We start from the raw sequence: 19,103 nt of genomic DNA, 5'->3' as shown, positions 1-19,103 counted from the left end.
AAGGGGGAAAATTTTAAAAGAACTGCTAAGTTGTCTGGAGTTTTAACTTGTTTTCACACACTGTGGAGCTTCCAAGTTACAAGCTCTGCTCCCTCCTCTGTTACACCCACAAAACTGCATCTGTACTTCAGAGACCAAGCAATACCAAAGTTAAACTCAGCCATATGAGTCAAAGGGCTGGTTAGATTCATGCAGTTCTGCTACACGACAATAACCTGATTTTATTCTTGCACCCATTATAAGCACAGCCAATATGTGCAGTGTGAGGATGGTAATTTTTAGCTTTACACATGCAAAAGCCATCCATATTGCAAGAGACTAAAGAAAGAAAATTCTCAGGTTAGGGTAAACCTTTAGTTTTCAATTAGACATAATAAACTTGCAAAAACTACAACAAAGATATCAATGGCCACTGAGATCATTTCATATCTGGAAAAATAATAAAACAGTGCTTCAAGAGCCCATCCTCTTATAGTCTCTGATATAACACAAGGATGTATCATTTTTAGAACAAAGGCTAAGCTAATCGCAGCTGACTTCACATTTCTCTATTTTTTGGTCACCTTTGTAAACATGAAGGTAATGTTTTTCTTTTTAGTATTCTGTGACAACAGAAAACACCAGCATTATTTTATTAACCTTTAAATGCAATTTGGTTGTTCTCTTTCCATTTCAGCTCTGGAGCTTTGATGTCTGAGTGACATTGGATATACCTTAAGGGCTCAAAAAAAATAAGTTCAATAGTCTTCATAGCCTCAGCATAAAATACAGAAGAAGAAGAGAAAATAAATAAATAAATACATACACATATTTCCCTCTTTTATGACTTTGAAAAGCTGCAGCTGTCATTTGGTTCCTCGCTCTTTCCTCAGGCTAGAGATCATCCGATCAGATAGGAATGAGCATAGTAGAGGCCTCAGATTGGATACAGAGAAGCTGATATTTTTACCTAGTGAGCCATCTCAGTTTAAAAAAAAAAATTCAAAAAAATAGACAACTCCTCAGATATACTCTGGGAACTGCTCCCCAAATTCATCAGCACTTGCCTGCACCAGTCAACTTCCATTTCTGTGTAGTGTCCAGGATCCAGAAAATAAAATCTTGAACCTTAATCTTCAAAATTTTTGTACCAAGTTTCAAAAATCTTGAACCTTGAACGATCACCATGGAATCTTGAACCACAACTTTCCAAGACTGTCAGTTTGGGTAAAAAATTGACCCCAAATCAATGCAAACATTAATTCAGGCCAGAAAAATCAGCCCTTGGAGTAAAACATAAGGCACTGTTCACTATTTTGACACCTTCAGCACCACAGCTCCAAACCTTCAAAACAACCTACTAGTACAGAAAACAGATGGTAGGTTTAGAGCTCTGTTGACAACAGGCTCTTCTAACACTGCAAGAAATAAGCTTGGATTTTTGACCCTTTCAATATCTAAGTCCCAAATAGAAATGCTAAAAAACAAAAACAAAAAAAAACCAACAAAAAAAAAATTCAATTCAGAAGTGGGACTGACCATGCAATAGTCAAGAGGAGACGTTGGTTACTACCAGCATCAGTTTTGCTGAATTTTTTGGCCTGTGCCTTGATGGATAAAATGATCTCTGCCATCCTAAGCCTCAGCATAACTCCTCATATGGGTGACAGACAATTGCTTTTGCAAAAGACAATATCAGGTGTACCAACATTCTCCATTCCAGCACATCACCTCCTTCTACAAAAGCTGTTTCTGGAGGGCTCTTTACACTGTCTAGTAAAGATAAAAATTTCTAAATTTTTTGCTCAACTAACAGTCTTATGAAGAACTGCCCAATGTTTTGAACAAACTAAACATGGCTTGTTATTGTTGTGAATTCAGGCTCGATAGGGACTGTGAAGATGCCTCTTGGATCTTACCATGTCTTGAAGCTTTGTTTTATTATTGTCTGTATTTCTGATACTCAAAATAGAGCTTATGTTTAGAACATACTATTGCATCCAGCTCTACAGAAAATAAGTAAATAAAAACCTGATCATGTCCTGACAATGGTGACTCAGTTCATTTTCACAAATAGCACAAGCTCCTGAAATGGGAACAGAGCAGAGCAGCATAAGCCAGGATGGCAGGTGTCACTACTGAAGTGACAAATCACCTCTACTTGATCTTTAAAACAAGGTTGCATCACTAGTTTAAAACATGAAACTGAACTTTGGTTGAGAAACAAGCAGGTGAGCTTGTACCAGATTACCTGATTGCACTGACCCTCCTTTTGTTTTCATTGTACTGAAATAAAAATCACACCCTTATCAAAACAAATGGAGCTAAGTTACATATTGCTTGTACTACTCTGTCATTTGTCAGTGAGCAAAGGCAGAAAGCAAAGCAGCAGGGTGATGTAGTGACTATAACTAATGTTGCTAAATATCACAACATTTTTAGCAAGTCTGGCTTCTCTCCTCAGTAAACAAGAGACAGTCACTGAGCTTGGTGACAATAAAGAAAAATCTGCTTCTTAGTGGAGGTGGGTGTATTTCACTGCCAGAATTATGGAAGATCCAGCATCAGTGAGATATTCTAATTGAAGCTAAAGGCAATCCTGCCCTGAAAGCTGATAAATTCCCAAGCATATACCCAGACAAAAGTTAATGTAAAGGACAGTTCAATTTCTTGCAAGGGATTATAGAGAAGAAATGGACATTTACATTTCAATCCCACAATAATATTCACAGCAAGTCTTTGCTCTCCTGAAAATAAACCTGGAAAACACTTTTTTTCCCCCCGCCATGGCTTCCACCAGACCTAAGCAGGCTGTTATTTTTAAAAATTATTATTCTGAACCTGTAGAACAATTTTGTAAAAATCTAGACTAAAAATTACTACTCAGGAAAACCACAGAGCTACAAGAACTCAGATTAAAATAAAAGTGGGAGAAGATCCAGTAAAGGAAAACCACAATAAAGACACAAAAGAGCCAAAACCACTGACCATCCAGCAAGGAGACATCACAGTGCTAGTATTACCTGCACTGTTAAGTAGGTAGGGCAGTTGTCAGTACAGGAACACTACTGTTAAGTGCCTGCTTGAACAACTTCACATACTTAAAATACTCAAAATCTATTTCAGTTTGAATTAAGAGCATTTTTTAACCTACAGTAGGTTTCAAGATAGACTGAGTAACCATCGTACACTTCACCTGTAAATAGAATTTTTTGGCTCTTATACCACATACCCTAAACCTCTGTATTTTCTCATCTGTCAATCTTCATTATAAAAATTCCCATTCAAGCTGAATAACTGTCTTCCAAGACCTCATCTGCTCATGGCATTGATTCCCCAACTGAAGCCAGACCTCTGCTGGAGATGTCATCTGCACACCCAGCTGCAATATCACATGCAAGGGATTACAAGTTTAGGTAGGGGACTGGAAGATGATATAGATGCAATTAAGGAACTGAAAATTTCTTCCCATGTAAATGCCCCAAGCACATGGACAGTAAGCACAGAGAAACACAGATCATATAAGCTAGTATATGCAGAAGGATTTTAAAGTAGATCTGAGGTTTCAAAACTGCCATAGAAATGAGCAACCTCTAAATTAAATTCTTGGTATAACATACCTCACTGCTGGCAAAATTTAAATTTGTGGTTTAGGCTACAGGGAGAGAAAATACAAGGAAAAAAGATTGTGCATTATTCAGATGGATCTACTCTTGATGTCAGCTTGGATGAGATTATTGACAAATACATAAAGATATTTTAGTCTTGGGGAAGTTGGGGTCCTGTGCTGTCTTTCCAGTCAAAAATTGTACTAGGAAATTTTTATACTGGTTTGACTGATATTTGGTATAATGATCTTCAAAGCAGTAAAAAAACCCCATTCTTAATCAAGTCTCCTTATGTAAAGGACACGTTGTCAGAGGATACGCTGCAAGGCAGCAACAACCTCTGGGTGATTTCACCTAACGAGGACCATCCCAGAGCAGCGCTGAGCCTCAGAGGGTTGCGGCATTCCAATCCGCCGGGAGAACCATCTTGCTGGCCTTGAAGCGGAAAAGCTGAAGCAGTGCCGTGAACAAGCATTAGCTTGGTGAAGGGGGGAGAGATGGGGGATTCCAAGAATTGGATTAGCTTTTACTGGAGTCCTTTCATATCACCAGGATAGATGTATAAGCAGAAAAACAGAAATAGGGTAAATTCTGCCAAAAAGCATCCTGCCCTAGTAGCAATCTGCACAGTAAACTTGCCACTCCTGCTTCATCATATGTTTTCCAGTTCCAGGATCATTAAATAGTAATTGTTCTGCTCTACTTCCTGTTTTGAAAAATGCTGCTTTTTTCTCTGCCTTTGTAACATCTTAAGTCATTTAAGTTTTAATGCTCTCACAATGAACAGCTGTTAGAAGGAACCTTGCTGAACTGTATAAATTTATTTCAGATCTTGAAGATGCCATTATTTATATTAGTTCATAATTATTGTAGCAGTCACAGCTGCCTCATAATGCCCCCATGAAAAAGGGAAGTACTAAACAGAAAATTTTCAAAGGATTTAAAGCTTCTATTGTGGTTGTTGGGTACAGAAAGCTACCACATTTAAGTGGCTAAAGAAAAATCAGAGAGTTCTTTCAAGAATGTGACTGTGAATGACTTGTTCTCATGGATGTCTCTGTCAGAACTGAGAACAGGCCATGCACCTACAGCACTGAAAGTACCACCTTTAAAACTCAGCTTACAACTCGTGTAAGGTAGAGAATAGCTATAACAATTTGCAGCATCCCAATGTTTTGCCCTTGCAGGATACAGGTTCCTTTTCCAAGTTCAAAAATGTCAAGCAAGGGCATGCATATTCAGTTGAGGGCAACATTTTAGTTTACGAAAAACAAAATATGTGAGATAGGAAAAGGAGAGATAAGAGATTGTAAGAAAATGACACAGTAGAATTAAACCTGAGCAAGGAATATATAATTCTGATATAATAGGGAGGCAAAAGAAAGGGCAAGTAAGTATCCTCTGATGAGGAAATCACCTTTCTCAGCCACTTTACTATTCAAATATTCTCTATGCCACATGTTCTGTATGTTCTGGTGCATAAAGTAGGGTCTCTGATCTGTGGTACTCTTACCTATTGAACTCCACCACTGTGGAAACAAAGGTGTGCTTCTGCTGCACTTGACACAACAAGGCTTTGATAAATGCAATGCAGCAAAAAAAATCAAAGGATCAGGCACAGAAACAGGGCAATGACTGCATTATGCCCTCAGCACCCTGTGGTTGCTCAGCCAGTGTTTCAGAAACACCACCAGAGCAGAAACCAGCAAACTAAGACATTTTTCAGTGTCATCACATGCAGAAAGTTTATAACCACCTTGCAGCATCCATAACTGTGCTGCTTTGTAGCTGTTTTCTCCAATAAAAAATAAAAGCAATATTGGGCAATGAGCACACATCAGTGTGCCTCACTTCCAGCCAGGAGTGACCATCAGTCCACCCAGAGCGAGCTCTATGCCTACTGACACATTTATTGATGACTTTAGCAGGGGTTTGAGCCCCCATTCACAAGCTCAACAAAGTCAAGCTGGACATGCTGCTGAGGGCTGATTCACCAGGGTCGGTGGTGACATCCAATTGCTGGACTAACATCCCAAATTGACAGAAAGCTGCCTGCTAATCTGCTGCTCAGTCCAACCCTCTGCTTCTGACTGAAGCTTTTGCTGCATCCCAACCTGCAAGTTTTTAATAAAAAGGCAGAAATTCCCAAAGCCCTCTTTGGTGTGCTTCCTCAGAGCCTCTGGCTTCTAAGTGGTGGTTCACAGTGGTGGTTCAGAAGCCTCTGGCTTCTCAGTGGTATAGCAAGAAGGGGTTCACAAACTACAGCGGAAAGTATAAAATCTGCTGTCACAGCTACCCTGCACACAGCAGTGGGGTTGAAATCTGTAAAAGAGGGCCCAGGAGTAGTACCCAACGCTGAACATTCTGGAATAAGATGTAGATATTTATTTGAAAGAACCTATATAGCAAAGGAAAGGGTATGTTCAGATCACTCCAGGTATTGCTTCAAACCTTGTAGAAATTAACTGCAGTGCCTGTGCAGAACCTCTCTGAAAACCCATAAACACCTCAGGATCTTCCAGAAGAATGTAATTACCTCAAAAACTGGGAAATACTGTCTTTCAGCATGAAGGTCATGGACATTGTGCCACCTTACTTTCTGCAGAATGCGTTTAAGAGCCATTAGTAAGATGAAAAGCCTGGGTCACATATTCTCACATCAGCGTGTTCGCACTCACAGAGACAAGGGAGACTTGCTAAAAGCCTGCACAGTGAGACCCTCTCTGCCAAAAGGATATTCCCCCAGAGGCTGGGCATGTCACACCTGGAGTCTCTGCAGCTACCCTACCACCCACCCTTTGGTCAGCCTATCCTTTCCTTAACCCTCTGCATTCAGCTGGCTACCAGTAGGTGTACTGGGAGGCAGTCATGAGGACCAGATGTGAGCAGGAATCCCCACACCAAACCTAGCTCACAACCTTGCACCTCTAGAGTTTGGCATTCAGCAATTCTGGCCCCATTTCTGCAGCATTCTCAGTCTTTGGGCATCCTTCTCCCAAAGGAGAGGAACCTTCAGGTTCCAAAAAGAGGGGGACTGCAGGGACCCCCCTGAGGGAAGGGGGGGACACAAGCAGTGCCAGCCTGTTCCCACAGTGGGGTACAGCAGAGTCACCAGAGCAGCTGGTGCAGTCTCTGTGGGATGTGTTTAAGAGCAGGCAGAGCCCCACAGGCAGTGGGTGTGAGGAACAGCCCTGCCTGCTCTGGGGCCAAGGGGAAATAGGGCAGGAGATGCCCCAGGTACAGGATCAGCACCCCTCAGGAGCCCATAGAAGAGCAGGTGTACCCTGAGAGACTGCAGCCCATGGGGTTTCTCACCAACCAGCTCTGTTTTAATTGGCAATGGATGAAATAAATTTTCCCCAAGTCAAGCATCTTCTGCCTGTGAGGGTAACTGGAAGTGACCTCCCTAGGTTTATCTCACCCACAAGAATCTACAATTATTGAGGAGGGAAGTGTGGGTGTGGGGATATACACAGCTGGACATGTTAACCCACCACACCATGTTTAGTAATTCCAGGGGAGATAGTTAATATATTGCCAAGAGCAAAATGTGAAGATGTCATTATTCCCACTCAGAAATAAAATTAATTCTAAGCTTTTATTTCTGGAAAACACAGTTCTGACAGTGGTATTACAGCAAACGTGACCTCCCTACCTCTGTACAGTTGTTGCTAAAAGTAAAATATCCATATGAAAGAAAACAAAATTAACTATTTAAGCAGAGAATTCAACTAAAATTTGTGAGAATATACAGATGAAAGGAAATCCCCTTGCTTTGGTATTAAGGCTCCTAAAATGAAGTCAGTTCCTCTTATTCTAATTGCCAAAAGTGTGCTTTTTCACCACTATGTCTAGTTGTTTCAAATATAGTCTCAGTCCTGGTCTAATGACAGAAGACTGCCTCTCCTCTAAGACATTTTTCTCAGAGTCACTTGGATAGACACTGGACATTTATTTGCAATTACAAGTCAAAGTTAACTGCTAGAGATGAGCCAGCAGAAAACGCCTTCTAAAGGAAGAGCAAAACTATGAAAAACATTTTTGTTCAGAAGACACTGTGTCTTGATAAGGGTTTCAGACACGCAAGACTTCCATACCTCCCCCACTTTCTTTGGGTCACCCATTCCCCACTAGGGGTGAGAGAAGGCAATGAGGCCTCTCACCTTCCTGAGGAGAAAAGTGGAGGAGGAAGGACAAGGGGCTGCAGAAGGGCCCTGAAGGGAAGATGAGGTACAGGGTGATGGCAACTGCTACAGAGAGGAGCAGTTCTTGTTGCAGTAAAACCAAGGTGCTTCTCATCTCACCACTCCTTCCATCCCCTCCCCAGCAGGAAGGGCTGCACAAGCCAAAAGAGCCGACCATCGTCTCCCTATCCCCAGGCAGACCTGACAAGAAGGTACAGGCTGATGAACTAGACCTGTTCTTCCAAGGCCCAGAGCTGGCTCTGGCATTGCCCTCTTGGAAAGCAAGTGCAGACACCTGAATACTAGTAATTAAAATGATGCAATACATGACACGTATCCATCAGAAATAACCTAGCAATTGGGTTGTTGGCACACTATGCTGCAGATAAGGCAGTGCTGGTAATACCTGAACTTTTATGACTCTCGCTGAGATGTTTGCCGCAATGCTATTTGTTCTCTCCTCTTAAATCTGTGTGCTCACTTAGCTTTACGAACTGATTGCAGGATAAGACTCTGATTTGCCAAATCCAGGAATAATGCAGCTTGTGTTTGAAGATGCATTTTTCTGGGTTCTCATTGATCTTGGGAGTTATGCAATAGTATTAAAAACTGAGCCACCATAAAGAGCACAGCAAGGTACACCAGAGAAACAGGAACAACCTGGATAATCCCCTTAACAAATTGTTTCAACAGCTTGTCTTGCACACAAAAAATATTCACATATTTAAACACCATTCTAGGTTCTGACAGAAGGCAAGAAGTTTAGTGGAGGGTTTGCCGTATGTTGGTTGTGACAGAGTGCAGCGAGGTACTGATGGAGATGAGAGGCTGAGCAAGGGCAGCACCTGGCTGAGCAGGACAGCCAGGTGCTGTTGCAGGTACAGCCACGCTGTGTGACGTGGGGTAGGCAGCTCTTCCTCTACCAGGCATGTCTGCACAGCACAAGGTGGAGCCAAGCAGAGAAACATGACTCAGTCTCTACATAACTCATTCACAGATATCTTAGATCCTTAAAACAACAGTCATGTTAACATGGTGCTCCTGCCTGAGCATGGCTAACCAGTCTTCCCAAATATTGCACAATGTAGCTGTTCCTCTGTTCCACTAAACCCAGTCATATGAACAGATCTTCTCACTCCTTACTGTGTCTTGTCAGTATAGGTCTGAAGCACTTTCAGAGAAGGTCCACTGGACTGGTTAAATGACACATCCCAGCCTCAGGACTATCAGCTGGAAGAGGCTGCATGAGGATCTCTCAGTCTGAGTATGGTTAAAGCAACATGACCCAAAAGTTACAAAAAAGTTGAAAATCATGCAGTTGTAAAAAAAGCATAAAAAGCTCAGATCTACACCTGAATGGACCATTATGCATCAAAGAAGCAGCTAGCTGCAGTTGCTTCTATGTACCATATAACAAGTGCTTGATTCCTGCTACAGTAATCCCTGTAAAAATAGGTATCAGTTCCCCGAGGTCATATTTACTAGTGTTCCCGTCAACTAAAACACCCACAGCAGTTATTTTTGGAAACAAGTTATCTGTATGCATTCGGTGTACTACTAGTACTCCGCACTTTGAAATCTTGGCAATACCTCCAAGTGAAATGCAGATACAGGTCTTACCCAGAAATTTTCCTTGTGCATACAAGGCTTACTCATGTTCAGTAGTCACATAGATTAGAACAATTTATGTACTTGAATTAGGATTTGCAAGAAAGGATCTTGAATGGTGATGGCGCAGTCACTATATTCATAACTAATTAAATTCATTTGAAAAGGTGTATTTATGGTTAGGATTAGACTATTAATACAATAGATTGGCAATGGAAGCATATATTTTAATTATCAAAGAGCTTTTGGTTAGGATATAGTAATCATAGAAATTCTGTACTTTGATATATCACATGCTGTCAGGGTGGGTTTTTTTTGCTTTTTCTTTGCCTAGGTCAATCAACTACATACCATGCCTTGAGCAAGAGGTAGCCATTGAACTGATCACTCCTTAAATTTCAATTCCTAGTCACACTTAATAACTGTCTATCCCCAAATCCCTGCAAGGGACAAGAGAGTATCACAATGATACAGAGCTCACATCAGTTTCTATGACACTGACCTGGGTAGTGCTGGCATTAGAAACACTCCACTTTCAGATGGCAAGCCTACAAGACCAGAGTGCAATTTAGGGAAAAGAAGAAATATTAAGAGGAAAACTAGGGAACTAGGACTCTGCTTCTTATTCAAATACACATATATATATATTTAATCTGACTAAAAGCAGAAGTTTCCAATATTTTTAAAGGTACAGATAACAAGAAACCAAGAAAGGAGCATAATTGCTAGAGGCACTCAATACTTGCATTCCAAGTGTTTCCTCAAATTCTGCGAGGCAGATTTTGGTTAATCTAGTGACGTGGAAGTCAACTTGACTTTGGCTCTTACCAAAAGGAAACAAATCTAACACTACACACCTTGGAAGCAGTCTTTAAAGTAATTTATCAAGACTGCTTATTGGAAAAACTGAGGGATCCTTCCATATTCCTGAGCAATGGACTCTTTGGTCAGGAGAAAGCGGTGACTTTGAATAGAATTTTCTCCCTACCAGTTTATAAAGAAATGTTTATAAAGAAACACATTAATTATGAAAAAAATCCAACAGTTAAAGTAGAAACTACTCTTCTAACATCATAATAGTGACTTTGCTATAAAAAGAAACAGCAAGTCCAGTGTGTCCAGGGAGTGCTGGACTGTCTTCAAACAAGAAGCTTAAACTGCTGGCAGCTTAAAGGCTGCTGAACATTATGGTGTTAATACAGCTGCATTATCTCGTTCACATTAATAAACACATGTGTGGGAAGGTTCAACTCTCTGTGGGGCAAAGTAGTTCTACCTCTTTGGTTTCCAATAGGACATTGTTTCAGGCTTAGTCCTGAAAGATCAAAGTTGGTGAAAGCCTCTGAGTGGGCGTTCAGTGCTGCTGCTGGGCTGTGCTTCCAGATGCTGTTGCAGAGAAAAAGCATCTTGCAAAAAAAATGACACCATATTTCATTGATGTCAGTCATAATCCTTTTTAACAGATTAAAATTATGGGCTGTCTGGTTCTCAAACACAACATCATCCAATTTGCATGGTCCAGGTCCTCTTCTGCAATGAATGATGGGCTCGGTAAGTGATATTTACCAGTCCGTCATGCCACTGCACTCCATCTAATACACACTGAACCTTCAGAAAGGCAGTGTGGAATTAAGTCTCAGAAGCAATCAACATTGCTTTGACTCTTTCCCTACATTTCCTCTGCATCTCCAACTTCAGTGATTTCACATCAAGAGAAATAAGCTAACCCTTGAGCACTCTCAGCAAACATCAAAATGTGAATTGCTAGAAATCTATAGAGAGACTGCCAAAGGCGCCAAATGGCAGCTAGGAATTTAACTTTCACTGATGATCCAGAAGTCAGCAAGCATGGGATAACTTCGCTGGCATTTTTATTTTTGGAAGTCTCCCCCTATGGCCACTTACATGTGTCTACAATTGTGCATTGTAAAACCAAATGCCATTCTAAAGCATACACCCATACAGAGACACACAGACAGACTCACAACACAGATCAAATGCTTGTTTTGCCCTCCAGGAGTCTCAAGGGCCTTCAACTACTGAAATTAACCCCTGTCCTTCAGTGCACCCAAGCCAGTGGCTTTACAGCATTCCACATCATCTAAGACAACACAACTATTTATGTTCCTGCACATGCTGAGGTTTTTAGAAATACCACATCAGAATCATCATCGTAACCATTCCTCTTGACAACAGGAGTCTATCAGAACACTTGCAATACATAACAAAGAAACCATCACGACTCATCTGATGTTGACATCTGCCTGAAGGATCTGCAGACCCTATATTGCTCTGAAAGTGACATTTATATAGATAAATACATGTCTAACTTTTTCTTGTTTGTACACACACAGGTATATATGCACTTTACTCCTACATAAACACTTCCTTATGAAACCAAAATATTATAATTGCCATTTCACTGTCAGTGGAGCCATATCTACTAGTCCAGGGCACTGCCTGCAACTGCCCTGAACAGCTTTTGCTCCAAATACCTACAGTAGAGCCCCAACACCACCTCAGCACTGGGAGTCACAGGGTGGTTGCCATCCTGTCCAGAGGTATTTCCCCAAGCAGGTGGCAGAGAAGACAGACAGTGCACTCCCCTGTGCAATACAGATACTAACACTTCCCACAGAAGAGAACTTTTTAAACAATTTGTTTGAAATAATCAGCACTTCATTCCCATCATTTCAGAGCACAGCCTGAAAGCACAGCTCTCCAGCTCCAAGACTCCTGGCTCAGCAATGTCACCGAGTGCTCCTGGGTTCCCCCTGCTCCATCAGCCCAAATGAACTGACAATGGTTCAAAGCCCTGTGAGCCATAAGAGAGCAGAAAATCACAGTGCTTGGGAATCATGGCTTCTACACTTCCAGTTGTGTGGCATGCTGCCCAGAAGGCCTCAAAGCACCCATGGTATATGCCAGGTCTTTGGGGATCTCCAGAGGCAGCCAGCACATCAAGGCTATCCCAGAGCCACAGACTCACAGCTCGCCAGGAGCCATGAAATCAGGCATGAAGCCTGTCAGAACCCATCCCATGTCTTTGCATAAAGTCACTAAAAAATGATGTTTCTGCAAAATATTTTGGTATCAATGGATCTGCCTTTTCTGATGGAAAACTGTTTTGGCAGAAAGTTTCCAGCTAGCTCCAGTCTTTCCCTTAGGCAGGTTAAAAATTAGAGGAGCTGCTCCACTGAAGTCCAAAGGACTTGTCTAAAATTATTTAGAGAATTAATTTAAATTTTTGCATAAATATCAGACTTCTACTGAAACACCCAACAGACATTACTTCCCTGCAAATGAGGCAGAGAACTGGACCTGCATTTCCTTATCCATGATCACAATTATATTTTATCGGCTACCCTTTGTGCTCTAGCATTTTCCTTTTCTTTGTCCCACCTACAAGTTCTTTGAGGCAGAGTCCTTTTCCTGACAAGCAGCATGTGCAATCATTTAAACAATAAGTTTGTATCAGTAACAACCCTGGCATTTTCTGTTTCAGAAGAATGACCTCAGCAATGCATTTCCAGAATGACTTTGTCCTTCAGAGCCAAACAGTTGCAAGAGCATAATACTGACCGTAAATTTAAGAGCATTTTACATAGAAAATAATCTCTTCAGGTTCATATAGAAAATCCACTTATGTAATGATCTGGACTCTTGGAACAGACTGAAATATATAAAAAAATTTCACTAATATAATATTTCTACCTATAATAAGGTGTTGCTTATTAAACATGAAATTGATGGTTTCTTGGTCTCACTTTTGTACTGTCACTGACTAGATTTTGCATCTTTTCAATAAATGACATAGATGCTGAATCACCACCAGGTAGGAAAACTCCCCCTAAAATGTTTAAGAACAAATAGGGAAGGACATTATCCTTTTGTTCAAATGAAAAATCTTATAAAAGGTCTAAGCAATATTTTCTAAGCCCTGATTTTTCCATATAAAAACATCTAATGCATTAAGTAACATCACAGGATATTACTGCAAAACTTACATCACAAGCCCAAGCTACATAAACCAGCTGTAAAGCTTTTAATTTGTCTGAAGAGATAATTAAGCTGGATAAAGTATACTCAGGTGTTGCAACTCAACAAAGGAGTTGGGCAATTCCTCCGCTGACAAAAGAGCTGCACTAACCAGTATCACCTTTGTTTCAAGTGATCCAACAGGCAATACCAACTGCAGCAATAATTAATTTTGCCCACATTTTTAAAATGTTTAGAATTTTAAAATAGAACTATATTTTTAGAATTATAACATCATTTTACTTTAGAACTTCAAAAAACCTTTTTTTGTGCTTTACCTAAATTGCACACAACAAATATTTGGCATCAGTTCAAGTCCATCTATAGACAGAATTACTGATTTCTTTTTATGCTTGTTCGTGCTATTACCTTAAATTTGAGTCCTGCTTCCAACTTTCTTCTAAATTGAACTGGAAAGCATAATTTGTTATGCTAAAATATTCATAGTTCAAAAAGTTAGAATAGTTAGTATTTTATAGCCTCACTAACCTCTTTTAAATACTTCATAGACAGGAAGAACCTAACCTAATAAAAGCAGAGTTTGAAACCTACTGCAGAGTCTGAGCTAAAATCCACTGAAATGAGTTCCAAAAAATTAATTTGACTCCCAGAATTTCAGGTGTGGACTCTGTAAATGACGTAGCAAAGATAGTGATCACAGCATCATAGCTTCCTATGCTTTTTAAATTTCTAGTTAGCAGCTGAATAGTTTCACAAGGTTTATTTTGATAAAAATCTTTTTCAATCCACTGAGACACAAAAGCAAACAGGGAATCTGACTGGGTCCGGCATAACAAGATCCCAATAGCTTCAGATACTCCATGTCCTGAATTTAGCTGAAGTCTCCAGCAAGACCTGTAAAGCCACATTCTTGCCACCATCTGACAGAAACTTCTAGCTTGCTGTACACCTACAAGTGTTGTTCCTTGTTTTGAAGTTCAGGATAGGCTCTATATTATGTACTATAAAGAACTGACAGCACACTAACAGATGTTCATTAAATTGCATGCACTGTGACTTTACCACATAGAGCAAGAGCTGGTTCAGAGTTCATCCTAAATGACTGGCAATTGGCATCTGCAGAAACCTCCCATCTCTATATTTTTTGTCTTCTAGTCTGGTAATGAATTTTGTTTCTACTTTATATTTCAATCCCTGGTTTAAGTATATTTGAAAGATTAATAATACCCATATATTATACACAATGCTATATCACTACCTTTATATTTAAGAACCAACTAGCTCCCATCCTTACCACCACCTTAGTACTGAAAGATGTGCAATTTTAACCATGGTTAAACAGCTGACAGGCTGCCATCACTGCTTGCTGCATAGCCTAGCACACTTTCCCAAGTCCTTCCATTCCCCACCTGCAGTTGTGTCTGCCTTTTGTCACATTCTCACATGAGCTTGTACACCATCTGACACTGATGCCTCCAGTCAACAGGGCTCTTTGATACTGCTAGCCTCCAAAAAAATTAAATGTATAATATCAAACTGATGCACAAGCTTCTTTGTATGGAAATGAGTTTACTCATTTGTTTTACTCAGTTTGTTCCTATTTTCATTATAAACTGCTCAGTAAGATTTTTGTCAAATGCACAGTTTTCTTAGGAAGCAGCTCAATGAAACACTGAGCTTGCTACTTATTACAAACCACAGAATCCCATGTAGAATGAAGTTTGGAATACTTTTATTGCTGCATGTAAGGGGAACTTTAGCCATAAAAAGAAACCTCACCTTATTCTGAGCTATACCAAAGTAAAGTTTGTAAAGTACATAAAAATCATGGTCATAATGCAAGTAAACACTTCACTGCTTCAAAGTCATAGTTTTCAGATACTCAAACTGAATATTCCAAAGAGTAAGACAAAACATGCAGCTACAATGTTATAGAAACAATAAATAAAATTCTAGTCACTGTAGGTCAAGTCAAGAAAAATACTGCCAGCTGTGGTACTGCATAATGAAAGCAAAGATACTGTGTTAGAAGAATTAGACTTCTTAATGATTCTAAAATCTATACAGCAGCACAGGTCACTCGGAGCTTTTCACTGAATTTAGTGACTGAGAAATTTGATCCTCCATTTAATTTGATTTAAAGCTCTGGAACCAAAGCATTTGTGTGTGCAACTATTTCCAACCTTTTGTTTTGATCAGTTTTCAGCACTTGTTACACCAGTAGCTACTTTACACTTGCAATTTAGTTACTGACTTGTAAAAAGAAGACATTTAATTAAAAATGCCAATATTAAAAGAGTACAAGAATGGTCCAATGAAAGTTAGATTATATGGGTCATTGGTGCCTTTACAGATGCTTTCCTGTTGTTAAACAGGTTATGTGGAGCACCTTTGTGCCTATACGTGAGAAACACTAATCAGCTACTTTTATACTGATCGATGAAACAGGAGCAGATGTTTTGAAGGCAGGAGAAAATACAAAGGTGCACATGGAAATTGAGTTATCTTAGTCTGCTGAGATCTAGTGCTGCACTGTGTGGGTTTGTTTTCTGAGAATTTGACAGCTGTTGTACTGGCCAAAACATGCTCACTGCTGCAGTGTCCTGGATCTGTTTTCCTGGCTGAGAATTTGACAGCTGTACAATTATTTCTAGAGCAGAACAAGAAAACACACCGATTATTGCCATCATCTTGCTTTATGAAATTCAGTGTCAGTGCGATACAACATAGCTGCTATTTTTCCACGTCAGCAGCTTTCTGGAACTGCAATTTGGCAATGAAAACACAGAAGATAGGCCTTAGGTTAACACACAAGAAAAAGTCTTGATAATCATCTGAAATACTTATTTTTCCATCCAGACAGAATGAACTCGAGATGTTTTTCTAGAAATGAGGCTGATGTGATGACAGCCCAGCAGATTTCTCAGTGATCTTAATGTTCCAATCAATTTTCTGATTTCCAGCTGATTAGTGGTGATGACCCTTCAAAGACTATTTGACCAAAAATAGTCTTTGAAGCCTCTTTCCTATATCTCATTAATTGTTCTACATCACTTCTTGGAACAACTGCCACAATCTCACTCAATCTCACATTCCTTCACCTCCTTCCATCCATTTTCCTCCATTGTTTTAATTAAAAAAATAAAAATAAAGACTTTTTTTGCATTGTTTTAAAACTAGTTTTGTGCCCTCTGCAGTGACTACTCTCTCCCTCCCTGCCACATCCTTGGAGCCTCTCTCACTCCAACTCAAGAGGAGCTGCATGTTGCAACTGGTGAAACTCTGATGTGGTTAAGTGCTGTGCCAAGGGCTCTGGAGAGAATAGACGCTGAGACTGGCAGGAAGAGGGAAGCTGGATAATATTCAAGAAGATGACTACTGTTTTGTTCAGAACAGAGAATAATTGATTTCAGAGTAATCACCAGCTAGGTGGCTTTTATCCCCCAGGTCCACCCCTTCCCCCCAACAAAAAAAAAAAGAAAAAAGAAAAAAGAAAAGAAACAAAAAAAAAAGAATATTTGCATAGTGCTTCTAATCCATAGGTCTCATAATGAATGACATCATCCCTTCAGCTCAGAGAAAGCCCAAGTCACAGAAAGGTTGGGTGATTTTCCTATACAGTAAGGGAAGAGGAGTGTCCTGGCTAAGATCTGGTTCCCATTCTTGCATTGACTCCACAAGGTCCCTGCAAGTCTCCTCTGCTCATGACAACCCAGAACAAAGATCTCTGTAGCATAACCAGGATAGCACAAAGCTCCAGCACAAGCTGAGTGTCTCAGCTATCACCCCACTTCTCAGTGGCCTGGCAGCTCTTCCTGACAGGCAGCCTGTAACACAGCGCTGAAACGCCTGAGCCAGCTCAGGCAGCAGCAGCACAAACCAGCAGGGAAGAAGGCAAAGCCAGCCAGGCTCGTCACTGTACAACTCCAGCCCTCCAGCTGGGCTGCACCTCTTTATTCTGAAATCCCCAGGAGCACACACCTGAGCCTTGTGCTGCTGGGTGCACCTCTTTATTCTGAAATCTCCAGGAGCACACACCTGAGCCCTGTGCTGCTTGGTGACACTGCTGCCCACATGTCAACCTACCAATTTCAGGCCAATCCCAGTGAATGCACTGGCTTAATTGTGGAAGTTTCCTACATTTCCTGCAGGGTAAAGATAAGATACTTCAACAAACAAACAGATTTCCCAGCTCACCAGGGAAATTCTTTTCTAAAGGATTATTTGGGAACTGTCACCAATTTACTGCCTGCCTCTATCAGTCTTAAATTGCGCATGATTACGTTGTTTAGTTTTGCTGACATTTGTGTTTTGTTTAAGGGTCTCTTTGTGCAATCTTTTGTGTCTGCTTTAAACAAACACTCTTCCTGTGCTTGTTGCAGCATGCTTGGGTTCAGCAAGATGTCTATCACTTAATAACCAAATGAAAAGTTTAATCACCCAAAAGCTAGCTTTCAACCCGCAGTTAAGAAAATAGAAAAGCTAAGGGTGTTCCATATGCATTTTTCTTTCTATTTCTTCTGTTATCACATTTGCTAGTCCAAGCAAGTTTGATGTTGTGTATTTAGGCCTGTAAATATCAGCTTAGCACGTGGAAACAAGAACATTTATTCTTATTTTGCAGTAAGAATCAGTGCAATAAAAAAAAAAAAACAACAAAAACCACTCACTGTATTCCTTAAAAAAAATAGGATTTTTTTTCTTACTAATCACTGAGAATGTATGAAACAGAAATATACTCTAATAGCTTGTTGAGCACATTGACTGCAGAAAATTGGGCAACCTCGACATGGAAACCAAACAGTAAAATACAAGTCATGCCAAGGTGTCATTTTTGCAAAGTGACTTTTTAAAAAAAAAAACAAAACAAAACAGAGAGGCAAGTTAATGTCCCAATATGGGACAATAAAGCTATGTTAAAAACACTTGCCATTAACAGCCATCTGCTCTCTGTAATTTGGGGGTAATTTTTATGTACAGCTGACAGCTTTGCATCATCTTTCCTCATTTGCGAAGGATTGTCTCTACCTGTAGTGTTCAAAACCTCTGAGAAACTGGACCTGTCCACTACTTTGTGGCTCTCAATAAGCTTGTGCTGCTAAAACATAGCATTCTGCACTGGATTTCCAAACAGAAATCAAACATAAGGCTTGGTGAAAAAAAAGTATATCTATATATGCTAATAATATTCTAGTTCTCTCTAATAATATTCTGCTCACGTCAGCGTTGCCTGTAAAAATCAAGAGGCAAAATGTGCTCACTGCCCTTGACATATTGTGATGGTAAGAAAATCAAGACTGCTTTCTCACTGTTCTCCGAGTACAAGGATAAATCTCTGCTTAAGCCTATCTTTCTTGATCAGAACGTCTCTGGTGTCCTTACACCTTTTTCTCCTGTTTGAACTTGTCTCTTCAGAATATTTAGTAAATACATTTCATGTTCACACCTAAAGTAAAGTTACCTTCTTTTGTTTTGTTACGTGTTAGAAGTCCTAAAATACACATGCACAACAAATGTCAGGGTCATACTTCCCTCATCTGCAATCCTTGCAAAGAACAGTTATGCAAGAAAAGTGCAGAGAAAAATAAAATTCTATTAACATTCAAATCATACTCTACCATTTCCATTCCTCAGATCTGATATAATTTTAATATACATTAGGAATAAGACCAGGGAAAAAAAAAAGAAACTGGAGCAGCTAAAAATGATTTGTCTATTGCCTTGT

General features: G+C 40.0%; 1 protein-coding gene across 1 annotated transcript in view; it reads right to left on the bottom strand.

Moving 5' to 3' along the window:
* LOC147650699 (uncharacterized) overlaps nt 1-19,103 on the bottom strand; it is a 121,120-nt gene that overhangs the window by 50,502 nt on the left and 51,515 nt on the right. The window lies entirely within an intron of this gene.

Source organism: Cyanistes caeruleus, chromosome 13 (genome assembly GCF_971803275.1).
Source record: "Cyanistes caeruleus chromosome 13, bCyaCae1.hap1.1, whole genome shotgun sequence".
NCBI lineage: Eukaryota > Metazoa > Chordata > Aves > Passeriformes > Paridae > Cyanistes > Cyanistes caeruleus.
Note: the sequence above shows the minus strand (reverse complement) of the source record. Positions and strands in the feature narration are given on the sequence as shown.